The sequence below is a fragment of the Odontesthes bonariensis genome, chromosome 23 (genome assembly GCF_027942865.1).
Source record: "Odontesthes bonariensis isolate fOdoBon6 chromosome 23, fOdoBon6.hap1, whole genome shotgun sequence".
NCBI classification, from domain to species: Eukaryota; Metazoa; Chordata; class Actinopteri; order Atheriniformes; family Atherinopsidae; genus Odontesthes; species Odontesthes bonariensis.
Window position 1 is genome coordinate 23589102 of NC_134528.1, and position 18944 is coordinate 23608045.

Here is an 18944-nt window from a genome sequence, read left to right on the forward strand (position 1 = left end):
CCCCACCCCCATCTCTATGGTTGATAGCAACATCACTCCTGTCGCCATCCCTCCGCTACAACCTCTGTGTCTAACTATAGAGGAGGTTGGAGCTGAGCTCAGGAGACTTAAGTCAGGGAGGGCTTCAGGCCCAGATGGAGTCTGTCCAAGGCTTCTGAGGGACTGTGCTGGTCAACTAGCAGTCCCTCTTCAGAGGCTCTTCAAAATGAGCATTCAGATGGAAAAAGTCTCGGTGCTGTGGAAAACTTCTTGTCTCATACCGGTATTAGGGCAACCGGTGGAGCTGAATGACTACAGACCGGTGGCTCTGACATCTCATATCATGAAGACCTTGGAGAGACTTCTTGTTCGTCGCATGAGATTGCAGGTTACTGAGGCTCTTGACCCCCTCCAGTTTGCCTACCAGAAACACATAGGAGTGGAAGACGCGATTCTGTACATGTTGCATCGGGCATATGCTTATCTGGATGTGTCTGGTTCATATGTGAGAGTCATGTTCTTTGACTTCTCCAGTGCCTTCAACACCATACGGCCTCCCATACTGAAAGACAAGCTGCTCGGTATAGGTGTGGCCCCCTCCCTGACATCATGGATTATAGACTATTTGTCTGCCAGACCACAGTATGTCAGGATGGGGAAATGTGTTTCTGGAACACTGGAATGCAGTACTGGGGCTCCGCAGGGTACTGTTTTGGCTCCTTTTCTTTTCACCCTGTACACATCAGACTTCAGGTACAACTCAGAGTCCTGCCACATTCAGAAGTATTCTGATGATACGGCTGTTGTGTACGGTGGCCGAGAAGGGCAAAACAAAATTACAAACTCTGAAACACTTTTACATTTTGGAAAACAAAATAACATTTCCCAAAACAAATTAACATTTCAGAAAACAAAATTACAAACTCTGAAACACTTTTACATTTTGGAAAACAAAATAACATTTCCCAAAACAAATTAACATTTCAGAAAACAAATTTACATTTCGCGAAACACTTTTACAAGTTTCGAAACTAATTTACATTTCGCGAAACACTTTTACAAGTTCCGAAACAAATTAACATTTCACAAAACACTTTTACAAAGTCGACAATAAGGGGAGGTTCCAAACCTCTGTTCCAAACCTCCAAGCTCCGAGGTTGACCCGGAAGTTATAACGGAAGTCTTCGGTTGGAGTTCATGTTCATTACCACATGTTCATAACGATTCAAGATGGACGGTGGCAGAGTTGCCTTTTGCCCGTTTTGTGGGAAACCTATGAGCCAGCTGACGAGATTTTGTTTTTCGTGTGGTCGGTCCCTTGAGTTTCTCAATACGAAAGGACAAAACAAATCGGGGACGTCCAAACAGCAGGATCATGAAAAGCAAAGTAAGTGAAGCATAGCGCTCGCTATCTGAAGTATATCGCTATTGGTTAGTGGCCGCTAACTTTATGTTTTGACACGGAGCTTTGTACATTTCAGCAGACAAACCTTGCCCTTCATTTAAAGAATTCCTGGTATATAGAGGCGCAAAATCTAAAGAGCGTGAAGCTTTCAATTACGGGCCAAGAGGAAAACAGCGGGCTAAAGAAGTCAAACACGTCCAGGTAAATTATACTGACTGTATTTTACAAATGTACAAATTGTGTCTGTGGGATTTTATTTACTTAGGCTGTACAGCGCAACGGGCTTGATTTGGGACATATTCTCGTATTATTATTATTATTATTACCATTATTTAAAGCAGCAAAAGCTAATCGTGAATGAGATGCTAGCTGAACCTAGCGAAACCTGTTGAAATTAGCAATGTGACGAACTAGTCATATTTCAACTTCCCGAACACAGTAAAAAATGTTTGACGGTGTTTGGAAAGTTGTTGACTCACTTGCTCGTCAAATTGTCAATAGTAAGCACATTTTTCAACAGGTTTCACTAGGTTTAGTCGCTAGCATCTCCTTCGCGATTTGCTATTGCTGCATAAGGCTGCTGAAGACAGGCGCACTCCAATCTGGTCGATTTATGACTGTTGTTTAAATTCTGTTCAAACGAATCCCATATGAGAAGTTTCATGAATGCCAGAATTGTCCCAGGAACTTTGTATATAGTTAACTGCGTCCGAAAATGAGGTTTAATGTCTGTCAACCTCTTCACATATTGTGTAGCGGCAGGGGAGAGAGGAGGAAACAGAAGGGGAAAAGGGCAAGTGCAAGTGTGTGTTCTTAGTTCAAAATCAGCCTCTTTTAATCAGCAACGTAGTTAAGCTGCTATCTAATGATTCCCAACAGTAAATGAAGCCTGCGAACTTTATTTTGTTCATGTAGAGATACCTGATATCGTTCGCGACAAACACTAACCAGTCTACTCAGAGCTTCGTCGCTTGGAAATAAATGAAGAGCCGTTGGTTGACGACACCGTAGGCTACACTCCGACACACAGAAATTTAGTTTTACTCGTGGTTTTTTTATATGATTGCTGTGACACTATCTTCTCACTGACAGTAAGTAGGAAGTAAACCGGAAGAAACTTAACCGTATTATTGGCCTTTCGAATGACACATACATAATATACATAGACGCCGCGTTGGTTTTTGGATCACGTGTCAACGTCGCGGCCATCTTGGGGAGGTGATGACTGGCTTGTAAACAAACGCAAGTGAATGACGGTGAATGTCGGTTTAACTGGGTAAAAATCCCTATAGCCTTTACATTTCTCAACCGATTTACGCGAGTTGTTTATATATCCACGGGTGTATTATCGACGTGTAGTGGCAAAAATAATTGTTTCAATTTTACTTAGAATGTCGATAGTTGGGCTATAATCATCGTAGACATGTACCTGAACTGCGCCAATTATCGGCAGCCTTCGGCGTTGTCATGTTTACATTCACTCTCGTGATCAACTAGGGACGGACAATGCCAAGAATAGTAAGCTCCCACGAAAATTAATTAAATTTGACATTTAAGCTTTAGCCTACTTGTGAAAAAAATCAACCCCATACACCTAATTAAAGCCTTTTAAATACTGTTGTACTTTTGCGTGTATCTTTTTCTCCAAAATGGTCTTTAACACAGTCTCTTTGAATTTCATATCAAATTTCCGCCTTGGTGCCATAGTCTACTAGTCTGGATATCACGATACTAACCTCAATCTTTTAAGATTGAACATTAGTCTGGGAAGTCTGCGCTTTGTTTCTACTGCACAAGCGGCGTGATCAATGGGCATCGTTTAAATGACTCCGTAGTTTGGATAGTCCTTCAACCAATCAGACCACTGCCAAAGGTTCTAGCAGTGAACAGAGGAGATAGATCTGCTTCTTTCCAGCCTGAGCTGCCGGGCGAAATTCAAATTCCCCGGAAGTTCAGGCAGGGTTCACCCAGCCTAATAGTCTACAGCTTTATGATCCCTTCTGGGAAAAAGTAGCTTAGCCAACTAAAACGTTAAAACTAACAGTATAGGCTATGATACGTGCATTAAGGCTACTATCTGAAACCCGGCTTCTATTTGTGTCCCGGTCTTTATTTGAGGATTTACGGTAGTCTTAAGTAAGTCTTAAGTAAAGAAAAAACCTAATAACTTTAGCGCGGGTATCTTTTCGTAGATTTTAGGGCACATAGCGCTCTAGGCATAATAGAAGCTCTCGTGCGGGGCGAGATGCTTACCCGAAGCAATTGGGCAAAACAATTTGGAGAGCTTCAAGCTTATGGACATGTTTGGCTCATTATAAAACTGTGGTGGCACAAATTAGACCTTGGAGGGACACTGCATTCTCCATAATTGATGGGAAACACAGATGTATGTAATCTTTTGTTTTTCCTATGCTTAATACATAAAATTAATCTTATCTTTGTCATTCTATTAGATAAACATTGGATTGATGGTCTCAAGTGGGACTGAATTAACACCTGCAAGAGGGAAAACTCTCCCCTTACTTGTGGAACCAGAGGTAGCGGCACCTAATTTGCTCATTCAAGCTGTACAGACAATGCAAACCTTCAATAAGGACATGCCAGAGGGAAAATTCATCCTTCTATATCCAGACCGATCGGAAGTGGTCAGTGTGCCTGGATCAGAAAGGCCATTTAAATTGTCTGAGTACAAAAAGGAACTTGGAAGGCCATACAACAGGATCACCTTTTTCCTTTGCTTAGAGATGGATTTTAGAGAAGGTTAGTGGATCTCATTTTTAAATATTTTGACATTTTGGATACTCTACTGAAGTATTTCTCTACATGAGCTGTTATTTGTTTGATTTTACAGTAGTGGATGATACCTCAGAATCATCTGATTCAGAAATTGTTATTGCCTCAAAAAGCACAGCGGAATTCTATCGCGCTGACACAGTGGTACATCAATTATCATTTATTTTAATACTTATTTACGTATAAATGTATTTATTTGTTTATATATGACAATACTAACAGCCTTTCACCATTGAGATATATACACACTTTATGTGGTAAGGGAACAGTTATGGAAGCTGCTACAAATTGTTGATAAATGTATGCCTGTCCCCCTCAGGTTTTTGAACCACAAAAACAAAGTACTCCCAAGCACAAACCTGGAGATGAAAGGTTGGTACATTTTGGCATCTAATCTTTGTCACAGTCAAAGATTTTGAATGAGAGGTCCTTTCTAGTGGTAATCAACCAGTCGGAATCTTGCCTGTATTTACATTACTAGATGACTATTGTAGGCCTGAAGAACAGTATAAATAAATGTAATAATTTATTATTATTATTATTATTATTATTATTATTATTATTATCATGTTTTAGAAATGAACCAGGACATTCATCAGCGATTTGGCCTGGACAGGCAATTGGGCCCACTGTTGTCATATCAGATGCTGAGGATGTGGATCCATCTGAAACACATTCCGACCAGACTTGCTACAGGTAAAAAAAAATGATGACTTGCATACTTTCAATTTTATTCATAGGGAAGAAATTTGTGTGTAAGATGGTTTAACATGAATTTTTTATTTCGAAACAGAAAATACACAGACCTGTATTCACCAGGTGTTGAGGAAGAGGATGAGGAGCTGGCAGTCAATGTGGAGGATATCCAACACACAGCAGTGTAAAATTAGCTTTTGAGTGTGGCATTCAAGTTTTTCACTGTACTATATTGCTGGTATTTAAATAAAAGTGTGCACTCTATGGGATATCGATTAATTAAATCACTTTTGGTCATTACAGGGAGGAGATGGGAAGTACACTGCCTGACATTATTGCCAACCTGTCGCTTCCGATTGATCATAAAAAAGTCAGTAGGTTCAACATTGCAAGGGCGAATGTATGGGATGGAGCCGTCAGAGGTTTTAAGCGTTCAACGTACTCTGAAGCCTGTGACATGCTCGTCAGATTCACGGATGATGCTGGCGTTTTTGAGGAGGGGATTGACACTGGTGGTCCACGGCGGGAATTTTTAACTCTCCTCATGAAACAACTGAAAGACCGGCCCATTTTTGATGGACCAGAAGGTCATCGGTTCTTGGTGTACAATGCAAATGGTATGCATAGGTTTTTGTGGTGTGCCATACTAATGGTTGGTTTAAGATCATCAAACATGTATATGACACAGCAAATGTTTTTTTTCCACTATCTTAAAGTATATACTGTAATGTATTGCATGTTTTCATTTTGCAATGTGAATTCATTCACAGCTGTTAGGGAGGATGAATACTTCCTGGCAGGAAAGATGATTGCGGTGTCAATTGTACATGGGGGTCCAGGACCCCATTTCCTGTCGGAAGACTTTGTTCAATATCTTGCAGGCCAGCCCTCATTCAAATCAACAATTGATGTTATAACAGATGAAGAAATAGGGAAAGCTTTGCGAGAGGTGAGAATAGCATAAATCTACGTGGAAGGACAGAGTTTTACATAGTTCCTGCACTGTTTTTTAAGACCATGTTTACTTCCTTTATCGCAAAGACAGAATGTATTAGTTTTTGACAGGGTAAGGTTACAGCGTGCTATGTATTTCACTGACTAGAAATGGGAAAAGAGTACGTCTAGTTATCTAATGGGGTGGTTTTGCCTCTTTATGTCTTTCAGATTGAGAATGCTGCTGCTTTGGATGATCTCTGAGAAACCATCACGAGACACAGCACAATGCTACAGACAGCAGGCTGTCTGAGGCATGTGACTGCTGTGGAAAAAAAGACCGAAATCGTGGCAGACTACCTCCAATGGTACATAATTGACCGCAGCTCATCTGTAATTGACAGGTAAGATCATTTTAATTAAGTGATTTTCTTCTGTTGATGCATGAATGTTTTGTTTGAAATGCCTCCTATGTGATGGCTTTCTCCCCATTACTTGCACTATATTGCCAAAAGTATTGGGTCACCTGCCTTGATGTGCATATGAACTTAAGTGACATCCCATTCTTAATCCATAGGGTTTCATATGACGTTGGTCCACCCTTTGCATCTATAACAGCTTCAACTCTTATGGGAAGGCTTTCCACAAGGTTTAGAAGTGTGTTTATGGGAATTTTTGACCATTCTTCCATAAGCGCAATTGTGAGGTCACACACTGATGTTGGATGAGGAGACTGGCCGGTCATGTTGGAACATGAAAGGGCCATCCCCGAGCTGGGCTTGGCCCCTTAGTTCCAGTGAAAGGAACTCTGAATGCTTCAACTTTAACCAAGAGATTTTTGACAATTCCATACTCCCAACTTTGAAAACAGTTTGGGAATGGCCCCTTCATGTTCCAACATGACCGTGCACCAGTGCACAAAGCAAGGTCTATAAAGACATGAATGACAGAGTTTGGTGTTGATGAACTGACTGGCTTGCACAGTCCTGACCGCAACCCAATAGAACACCACACCTGAGAGCCAGTCTCCTCATCCAACATCAGTGTGTGACCTCACAAATGCGCTTATGGAAGAATGGTCAAATTCCCATAAACACACTCCTAAACCGTGTGGAAAGCCTTCTCACAAGATTTGAAGCTGTTATAGATGCAAAGGGTGGACCAACGTCATATGAAACCCTATGGATTAAGAATGGGATGTCACTCAATTTCATATGCACATCAAGACAGGTGACCCAATACTTTTGGCAATAAAGTGTACCTTGTGCTAACCTACAATTCCCCCCCACCCAACCTCTTAACACTTTTCTTTAGATAATTTAAATGCAGTTGGCACTACCCAGCAGTAAAACAGTGTTTGTGTTCACTTTGTAGATTCAAAGATGGCCTTTCAGCCCTTGAGTTTCTTACTGCACTAAAGCAACACCCTACTTTGCTGACCCCTGTCCTGTGCCACCTGGAAAAAAAACTCACTTGCTTAGACCTTGAGAGGCTTTTCAAACCGGAACTGAGTCCTTCAGGAAGTAGTAGGCAACTCAAAGAAAGCCTAACTTTGGCCTACTGGGCAGATTATCTTCTGGATTGTGAAGGTTTGTAAGGTTTTTTTGGTAACTACTTGGAAAAACACATTACCATGGTATATCTGAACATTTATTTTTTTGCAGAAGGAGAGGCTGCTGTGTCTGTGGAGGACGTGTTGATGTTTTCGACTGGGCTGAGATCACTTCCCCCATCTTGCTTGGACCCACCTCCACAATTAGAGTTCATGGATAACTCGCCATTTCCGATGGCAAATACGTGTTCAAACGTAATAAAACTGCCACTCCTGGAATCATATGCATTGTTTAAGGCAAAAATGGACTTTGGAATACAAAATAGTCCAGGATTTGGTTGTATTTGATAACCCCTAAGAGCTCTGACTGTTTGTTGTTATAGGTACCAACTAAAGGTGCAGCTGATTTTGTTAAAGTAATGTGAGGTGGTTTTTTTTTTCAGTTAACAATTTGACCATTGTTTTTATTCATATTCATTTATTTGCCACTTTGAATTTGACACCCACAGCCTCAATGTTCCATACACTTTGTGTACAATAAACCTCCATTCTCAGTCAAAATCAAAGTAGCTTCATTGTCAATTTCTTCACATGTGGAGACACACAAAGGAATCGAAAGGACATTTCCCACACTCTCACGTTGAGACAAAGTGCACAGGCACAACAGATAAGACAGGACATTTCAAATACAAAGTAAACATTCAAAACACAGGTAAGACATAATAAATGTTAAGAGCCAATAATATATAAAAAATGTGATGTAGGAATCTGTATTGCTAGGAGTAGCAGTGTCTGGCTGTGCAAAATGGCAGTATTTATTCACAGCTGAGCAATTTCTTTTAGTCTTAGATACAGTTCAGTTGAAGACTGCCAGTAATCTGGCTTCTGTAAATGATTTTGCACCATGGCTAAGTCCAAGTACTCCTGCATGTTTGGGTCCCCACATGGAGCTCTTGTCAGGTGAGCCTCAGGAAAGGCATCCAGTTCAGTCTCTTCAATGTGAAATCCACAATCTCTGGAGCTAAACCTGTGTTAAACAGAAGATTTTATTAAAATTTAAGATCAAAGATGGAATCTAAATGAGCATGCTAAAGTTTAACAGACCGAAGGATGCAGTCGGGGGTTTCATTTAGTATGGAGACCCCTCCCCCCTCCCTCTCAGCTGGTGATCAGAGAAGGGCCTACCCAACTTTTTGAATTTGTTGGTTATACACTTGAGTCATGTAGAATACAAGTGGGGAGGGGATGACGCCACTATGGGTGATAGTGGGGTGTGACAACAGAGGACAATGGGGTCTAGCAGGAAGGAGTTAAAATGCTGATCGTTCAAGTCTAAGTGAGACAGACAGTACACATTAGAGTTACTGATACAACATAATGCTACACTTCAGTTCACGTTTCTTACAACAACAAAAAAGAAACATTTCCAGTTCCATCAGCAAAGTTGTACCTGTGTGGCAAGTAGTAGAGCTCATTGGGCAATCCTCCTGGACATGATGCTGTTCTGGTGGGGCGAATCCTGTGACTGTTCCACAGTCTTACACACTCATCCAAGTCCTTTTGAATGACATCACCAAAGCAATATCTCAGCAGACACTGATGCTCTCGACTACCATCGAAGTGTCCCGCATCCCTAAGATCTGCAAATAACTCCATCCAGAACTGAGACCTATTTAAAAAAAAAAAAAAAAAAAAAAAAAATCGTAATTGTAATTGTAATTAATCACATATGTCTGAACATGATCTAACATAATGAATGAAGGTTACACAAAGTCAAATGACTTAACGAGGGCTACACTTACCTTCCCTTTCTGAATATGGACCACCAGGACTCAATCCTCTGGTTGCTTGTGGATGAACCATACATGTGGCTGGACGCTCCAGAGTAGTAGTCGTTGTGATGGTGGCGTAGGGTGCACTGAATTGCGGCCATGGTCCCGTTCTCCGTGCCGCAATCAGTCCTCAGTCTCATGGGGATGACACCGAGGTTTCGCACACATGACAGGAAATAGTGAGCGATCACAGTTGGGTCATTGTTTGTTGGTCCACATACAAGCCACAGAACCTTACGCGAAAACCCATCGATACAGCCTGAAAGAGCAAACCCGAATGGCTTGAGTTTGTCATAGCCATCCGCGTGCCACATATAGTTCGGTCCCATGGAGTGGTAGGTTCTCCTTACAAACCTTCTGCGTGCTCTCCTCGCACGCCCTTCAGGATTGAGCTCCCGGAGCAGAGTCATTACGAGATCCCTCCTCACTCGTAGCTTGTACTTTTGTTTAAGTACCTGCCACATCGTGCGGTAACCAAACAGCTGTCCAGGTCCACGAAGTTCCAGTCGTATTGACCTAAGTACGGCGTATCTAGAAGAGAAATTCCTTCTGCGGTATAACCCGGCATCATTAAGTTTGCTTTTCAGAGACCTCAAGCTGATTTGTACACCGTGTAAAGACGACATCATGTCCACGATTGCAGCATACAAGTGTCCCTCATGAAAATATAGGTTTGGAACCTCCCTTTCCGTAATATTGTCGACTTTGTAAAAGTGTTTTGTGAGATGTTAATTTGTTTCGAAACTTGTAAAAGTGTTTCGCGAAATGTAAATTTGTTTTCTGAAATGTTAATTTGTTTTCTGAAATGTAATTTTGTTTTCTGAAATGTTAATTTGTTTTGGGAAATGTTATTTTGTTTTCCAAAATGTAAAAGTGTTTCAGAGTTTGTAATTTTGTATTCTGAAATGTTAATTTGTTTTGGGAAATGTTATTTTGTTTTCCAAAATGTAAAAGTGTTTCAGAGTTTGTAATTTTGTTTTGCCCTTCTCGGCCACCGTAGTTGTGGCATGTGTGCGCGATGGACAGGAGAAGGAGTACAGGGACCTTGTGGAGGCCTTTACTGACTGGTGCAAAAAGAACTGTTTGCTCCTGAACACCACCAAAACCAAAGAGCTGGTGGTGGACTTCAGGAGATCTAAAACTCCATGCCAGTCAGTCTGAATTGATGGAGGGGAGATAGAGACTGTTCAGACCTGCAAATACCTGGGGGTGGTGCTGGATAATAAACTGGAGTGGTCTGCCAACATGGACGCAGTATACAGGAGGGGCCAGAGCCGTCTCTTTTTCCTGAGACGGCTCAGGTCCTTCAATGTCTGCAGAGATATGATGAGTATGTTTTATTACACTATCATTGGGAGTGGATTGTTCTATGCTGCTGTCTGCTGGGGGAGATTCACTACAGACAAAAACTGTAGGCGCCTGGACAAACTGGTAAAAAAGGCTGGTTCTGTTGTAGGCAGAAGGCTGGCCCCTCTCAGTGCCGTGGTGGAGCAACAGATGAGGAGGAAGTTAGATTCTGTGATGGAGAATAATAAACATCCTCTCCACAGCATCCTGACAGGACAGAGGAGGAGCTGCAGTGAGAGGCTCATCTCTCTGCGCTGCAGGACTGAGAGGTTCAGAAGGTCCTTTGTTCCCACAGCCATAAGGCTTTTTAACAGTGACTGCTGAGTTCTTCTCAAATTGATTGATTGATTTTTCTTTATTTATTTGTTTATTTTGCCATTTAGTCATGTATTATTATTTAGTTAGTATTATTATTATTATTGTTGTTTTATTGTTGTTAATTCAATCATTGTAAATATTTAAAAAAAAATGTTGAGCTACTTGACGAATTTGAATTTCCCCCATTGGGGGATAAATAAAGTATTTTTCTATCTATTTCTATCCTAAACGAAACATTAAACCTCATATTTTAAAGAAAGCTTATTGCTAAAATAAATTTTATAGGCTCTCCTCTTAAATATATTTTACAAATTTATTTTCTTATTTTTCTGCTCTGTAGCACTTTGAGATTGATAAAATGTAAAATGCACAACAAATAAAATGTATTATTATTATTATTGTTCATACATATTGAATAGAGGATTGCTTCCTAAACATTTCTCAAAAAGCATAATGATTTAGTTTTTGTGTGATCTAAGTATATATATTTTATTTTCTTTCATTTGTGCCTAGCTTTGCTAAGACTTATTGTCACAAATGTCTCTAGTTAGTAAAACCTCACCAGATACAGCTTCAAACAATTTTTGTCCGGTTGAGCAGCTGCACTGAGTTGTGATTTTTTTTTTCAAAAAGCCCAAACTAACACTTGTGGCAGTTGACCCAAGTTGGCACGTGAGTTAATTTAAACTGAATCAATTTCTCACTGTGTGAACACAAAAGAAAATCACTAACAGCATGGGCAACATGATGGTCAGACTGAATATTGGCTGGGACTCCATACACCTAATCAGCAAGAGAGGAACTGTGGGTAATTGAATTCTTCTGGTCATTTTCTCAAGGAAAAAAGTTTGGTCATTGGAGGTGGCTGGTCCTGGGATTTGCAGATGGAATTGTCTGTCTGTGGACCCAAGATAGCAAAAACTGTAATTAAAGGTGTTACTCTCTTCCTACTGCAGAGAACTGGATTAAAAATAAGTTCACTTTAACATGAAAAGTGAATTTCCATTTGAAACCACAAGAAATGCTGAAATGACAAAAGAAACATCATACATTTAGTCCTTTTTAAGTGATCTTTGAAATGGTATTTACATGCTATATTACAGTGATTAAAAATGCAAAAAGGACATAAATACATCGTTCATAGTGAATGAGTGCACTGCCTTCCAATGACTCACCTGTTATTTAGGAAACTGACTGCCAGGGAGGTACAGTAAACCATATATAAACCATCTCTCTCCTCCCCAGGTGCTTTCACAACTATTCACATGTTGGATCTTATTTCCAAAACATGCCTGTTCAGGCAGGTAACAACTCACAGATGAGGATGACTTAAATGACCCACATATTGGTCACGTGGTTTCAATTACACACAAGACCTCAACGGTCCATCAAGAGTGAACAGCTTCTAAGCCGATTCTCCCCACCAACAAGTTTAGAACTGAAGAGGGATTTCAGATGAGAGGAGAAATGTTGTTAAGTACCAAGAAAAATAAGTCCAGTCACCCTTATTCAAGCGGTTCATTTCATAACAACACTCATTGTCCTTACCTGCCTCTACCTACACAACCTCACACCCTACCTGAAACAACAGCTGCCCTGTAAAACTTTAATAATATCACCCTGTACCTCAGTCACGGATCTTACCACAATTTCACAAACATCTCCTTCACCGTCAGAACATAATCACCTGCCTCCCCCTACAGTCTGTCAGTCACCAGCAGTCAAGTGAAAAAGCAGCTGGACAGACCAGATAGTGTCAGCCCCAGGGTCTTGAAGGCCTGTACGGAAGAGCTATTTGGAGTTATTTTTTTTTACCAAGATCTGCCCTCACTCACATATAAAACAGGTTTCTAGGACTGCCTTCTTTCACCTTCATAATATTGCGAAAATGATAAAGCAGAAAAAGTGGTCCATGAATTTGTTACGTCAAAATTGGACTACTGCAATTCTTTATTTTTAAGTTGTCCCAAATATTCTCTGAAAAGCCTCCAGCTGATTCAAAATGCTGCAGCCAGAGTTCTAAATTGTACTAGTGGGAGAGAGCTTCTCTTCATTGGCTCCCTGTTAAATCCAGAATAGAATTTAAGATTCTTCTCCTCACATATAAAGCTCTTAATGACCGAGCTCCATCATACCTTAAAGATCTCATTGTGCAATATATTTTAAACAGCGTACTTTGCTCTCAGATTGCAGATCTACTTGTGGTTCTTGGAGTTTCTAAAAGTAGAATGGGAGGCAGAGCCTTCAGTTATCAGGCCCCTCTCTTGTGGAACCAGCTATCACTAAATGTCCTGCAAGCAGACACCCTCTCTAACTTTAAGAGGCTTAAAACTTTCCTTAAGCTTATAGTTAGGGATGGCTCAGGTGACCCTGAAACACACGATAGTTATGTAGCTATAGGCCTAGACTGCTGGGGGAGCTCTCATGATGCACTTCTCCTTAACTCTGCTCCTCTTACTTTTCATGCACATATGACGTATTTTTAGTCATTAACTTCCTGAATCTGGTTCTGAGGTTTCTTCCTGTTAAAAGGACGTTTTTTTTCCCCTCTTGCATGCTCAGGATGGAGGATTGGATCGAAGAGAAGTTTTGACGCAATCTGTTGGTTTCCTTAGCAAGCAAATTCTTTTTTTAATTATTCCCAATTCCCAATTCACTGACTCTTATTGCACAACATATACATTAGATAGTCCCATTACATCATCTTAGCATTTTAATTACCACACAAATCCACATTAAATCTCATATCACTTTCTTGCAGGTGGAACCATCACAGCACCCACCAGCACAGTCAACATTCCAAAAGAGGGACAACAAACATAGAAACCAGTCAATAAACGACAACCATATCTATATCAAGTGTGCAAAAAAAGTGCAATGTGCAAACTGTCTTGTGCAAAACCAATAAAATGTGAGTGCTTTACCAAAGTGCCTGTGCAATTATCAAAGTGCATATAATACCAGTTAAAGTGCATGATACCATATTTACACAACCTCGCCTCCAACTCCAGGGAACGAGGTGCTCTTCGTTATGCTGTATATGACTTGGACAAAATTGACTTAAACTGGATTGTATCTTTGAGTGCTTTGACATTTGTTATGATATGACGCTATATATCGAATCAAAGACTGATACAAGAGGTCATTCCTGCCAGTAGAAATCACCATACACAATAATTTATAATGATATTGCAGTATTTTTTTTTTCGTCATCATCATCAACTGTATTAAACTGATGAATTAGCATGTTTTCAAAAGTGTCAGCATGGACAAATAACAATTAACATGTAATTTGGGTTCCCTGAATAATAGACTTTGTAATAACAATCTCACGGACAAAAATATTTCATCTCTCCACAGAAGGCAGAGATTTCATGGGCTGGTGGCCTTATCTTTTCCTCTTATTTGGCATGAAATTTGTTTTCTATAAAGCATAAAAAATACCAGAGAAGTCTAATTCTAAAATGAATGGATGTTTGTTGTATAATATTGGAGGTAATGTGCCACAAAACTTGATTCCCTTTAATTAACTTGCAGGTTTCAAGGTATAAAAATAGGGTACAGACAGTGTAGATGATACAGTTTAACAGTGATAACCTGTCTTGGCTCCTTGCCTTGTTCTGTCTCACTTAATCTTTTCTGTTCCCCTGAGTCTGCTCTCAGCTTCCTTTTCCAATTTTTCTTAATCCTTCAGTCTTCTACTTTGATTTTTCCTCCTGATGGCCTTTGTTCAGACTGATGCCATTACATTCCACCTCCAACCTCTCGCTTACCACTTTCTCCTCCTGTTATCCACTCAGTGTCACTCCCCACCTCATATCTGACCTTCACAGACCTCTCCCTTTTTCCTCCCATTCCTCTTAAACTTCAAGACCCACATGTTTCAGATTAACTGGTTTTACCCTTTAGTCCTTTTGATAATGTCCAAAAGAAGCCTCCGTGTAGAGCCCTGCACTCGCGGGACTCAACACAAAGCAGTGTGGCGCAGGACACATTGTGAAAGCTCATTGCGGGCGCGGGCGGGAGGGGGAGTGCCCAGTGCGGGGGCGGGCGAGAGCGGTGATAAGCTGCAGTCCCGCTAACTAAAAACGTGTTTAATATAAAAGCTATAATGATCTCCTGCTGCTGAAAACAACTGAGAAGAAATAAAGCCTAACTAAAAGAAGTTCTAAAGCGCGATCCTTCTCTCCTTTTATTCAGGAGATGCGCATTGCACAACGACGAGGGACAGGGCATGGTTAACCTACTTAAATTGGATAACATGTTACATTTTCAACATTCTGGATTTAGAAAAGGTAGGGTAATTAATAACACATATTGTTTTCATTCCACTTGTTTGCATTTAAATCAATGTAACGTGAGCTGTAGGCTTAGATATTTATGCTCAAATCCACTCAAAGTAGGGGGCGGGGCTCCATCACGCTGTGTTTAAAATCATATTAAAGGGATAGTTCGGAATATTTGACATGAATCTGTATGGCATCACCATAACCAGTGTCGTGCATTCAAACTGACTTACCCCCGACAGTGTCCTGTGAGCCGAGTTCTTGTCCAGTGTTGGTCAAGGCGAAAGTAGTCCGGCTTGTTTGCTGGGGTCAAGAAATTAGCGCGTTTTTCTTCCCAAAACAGTACATGTGCTAAAGAGTGATTTATTTCATCACAAAAACTGAAGCCGGCAAAAGTCACTCCTCGTTATCACTTGGGCCCTATACTGTCTCTCATTGTGTATCAGTGCGCACGTCATTCTGACCGCGAGCTGTGCGCACAGTTCACTTTGTTTACTGCTCGGGAAGATGTCTGACAACGAGAGCGACGAGGAACATATTGACTTCCGTTCAGAGCCAAGGGGGTATCTTTATGAACCCGTTTATACTGAGGAGGAAGTTCGCCAAATGGACTTAGATCGGGCAGAAAGAGAGAGGGTGGACAGAGAAGTGATGGAAACAGAAGCTGGAGCCACTGCTGGAGCAGCGATACCCAGGGTGGCCGACAAATCCTGGTGCACTTGTTTGAAGTGCGAAGTAATGCAGACAGAGGTGGAATGTTACTGCTGACACGAGTGGGATTTAGTTATGCCCCAGATACAAAACCTTTCCATAGATGAGGATGTCGGCGGCCGCGGGACAGCTGCTGCCTGCATCACAAATAACGGTGACTTCCCTGCACTCCTGAATGCAGGCGTCTTGAGAACTTTTTTCCATGTTCCCAAGATCAACTGGAAGAGGCGTCCCAGACCAGCTGGACCCGATGGCCAGTTGTCTGCAGAGTAAGACAGTGTTGAGCACTGCCAAAGAACAGAAAGACTCGTGCGCACAGCTCGCGGTCAGAATGACGTGCAATGAGAGACAGTATAGGGCCCAAGTGATAACGAGGAGTGACTTTTGCCGGCTTCGGTTTTTGTGATGAAATAAATCACTCTTTAGCACAAGTACTGTTTTGGGAAGAAAAACGCGCTAATTTCTTGACCCCAGCAAACAAGCCGGACTACTTTCGCCTTGACCAACACTGGACAAGAACTCGGCTCACAGGACACTGTCGGGGGTAAGTCAGTTTGAATGCACGACACTGGTTATGGTGATGCCATACAGATCCATGTCAAATATCCCGAACTATCCCTTTAACTAAAAATACATACTTTTACTTCCAAGAATGGAACTGTGAGGAGTGGCATATAACATTATGTACAATGTATTATTCTTAATATTCATGGTAGATTTTGGTAGGTATGTTGGGTAGGCTTATTGCTGTAAAGCCTCAGCTGTTTGTGCGCTCTAATGCGCTCCTGCACTGTGTGCCCCACGTGAAGGATCGGACAGTGGTGTGTGCAGCTAAGATCATGTTTCTTTCCTCAAGCCAATGACAAGAACTACCGTGAGATGTAACGCGAATGTCTGAATCATGCGGGAATTGCTGGCGGGAGCTGGACTAAAAATCCTATCTTTTTGCCGCAGCGGGCGGGCGCGGGACTGTAAATTCTGTCCCGCGCAGGCCTCTACCTCCATGTTGTTTTAACTTCCTTTATGGCCATCAGGTGAGACTAATTGAATTATTATATAATGGTAGCAGAATGAATAGAACATACTTTAATCATTACATGTGAGATAAAGTAGAATAATTCTTAGTAATAACCTCTAATTTTGGATTAGAGGTTATTACATACATACAAACATACATCCCAAACAAGTTCTCACTATCTAAAAACCCCAATCCCTGTGTCGGTTCTGACAAACCTTGCTGTCATGCTTCATTTGTTTAAAGGGGGAAACCCAGGTATCGTACTGAACACTAGAGTATCAACTCAAGTAACTTGCAGGCAGTTGTATATCAGCCTGTTTGACTGTGAATTCGGTATTTAGGTTCAGCAATGTCCTGTTGAAGCTTTGATGGTTCGATTTCCTCAGGAGCTTGTTCTTGTTCAGGTACAGAATGATATGGTTGCAAAGCTCTGTAAGGGTTGTGCTCTTTTTTTACTCTCCCCTGCTGTGGTGCTTAAATGCAGTGATATTTTGACACCAGCATGTCTCATTCATTTGAATGTGTCCTTAGAAATTGTGCCAACTTGTCACCAAAAAGGCATGATATGTCTCCTTTAAAACTTTGCCGATAAGTCAATTTACAGCTCTCAGCTGCTGTTGTAGCTGTACAGTAGGTGCTAGCATGATTAGGTGCCTGAGCAGTTAAGCCATTGATGAAAATGCTGGTCCGGATTTAAAATAGCAGAAGAAGACCACGCTCACAAAACACTTATACTGGAAGAAAGAACGTCATGACAGTCAGAGAGCAAAGAAAACAACACAAACACCATACTCAAACTCACACTGGGACTGACACTAATGCTAGAAGAATGAAACCTCAGGACAGTGTCATTCAGTGAGCCATTCATTCTTCAGATTGGAAGAGTAGAGTTCTTTTTCTAACTTCGTTCGGTGTTTAACTATGGGAATCGCCTTGGCGTGACCAACTGCGGAAACTCCAATGACACAACGTCTGTCAGAGACAGACAGGTCGAGCTGTACTGGGGCCCGCCCCCTCACACTATACAGCTGACCCACCCATCCAAACTCATTCTCGCTTTCTTCCCGTGAGGAACGAAACGAAGCTCCCTCAGCTAATCTAGCCGAGCTAGCCTGGACATCTGTTTAACAGTTCTCAGACGATCCGTAAAGGGCTCATGTCGCCGAACGTAGCTATTCACGGTCCTCCTGAGCAGTGTCAGAGCTGCTCATTCGGCTACCCAGTATTAAAGGTCCTATGGCTTGAAAATAAACGCTATGGCACGTAGATGGCACGGCAGCCCTTTGACGTAAAACTTGTTGAAATGAGCTTACTTTGACAATATTACGAACTAGTTACTGAACAACTCTCCTAACACAGTCAAACATCAAGCAAGTGCTACACAAGACACAGCAAAAAAGGCGTGCGTGAAGGGGAAAGCAGGAGTGAGGATTTTGACATTCTCATCTGATTGCTCTGGTTTGCAAAGATGCATGTAGCGCTAGCACTGGAACCATGAATGAATCATTATCCTGATGAAATGCACTGAATTTACGGATTCATTCTTCTTCAGGAAGCTTGAAGTAGGGGGTTTTGGTCTAAAATGAGCGAACTAACCAGCTCATGGGCATGCAAACACCTTCAACAGCCCAGTTGACAGAGATAATAGCTTGCAGATGCTATTAGCTGCATAGCTAACCATTAGCTAACGTTAGCTGCTAACGATACAAACCCTTTCTTGTGGTAACAAGCTATATAACTATACTGTACATACAGAAAAGCAACACAATTTTAGCGTGTTAAATTACTTACTCTCAGGAATCAGATCCTTCCCCAAGTGAGAGACGAATGGAGCAGGACATTGACAGGTGGATTGGTGCGGCGTCTGCAGTGATGCGGGCTCTGCAGCGGCCCGTCGTGGTGAAAAAGGAGCTGAGCCAGAAGGCGAAGCTCTCGATTTACCGGTCATTCTATGTTCATACCCTCACCGATGGTCACGAGCTGTGAGTGGTGACCGAAAGAATGAGATCGCGAATACAAGCGGCCGAAATGAGTTTCCTCCGCAGGGTGTCTGGGCTCTCCCTTATTGGGCTCG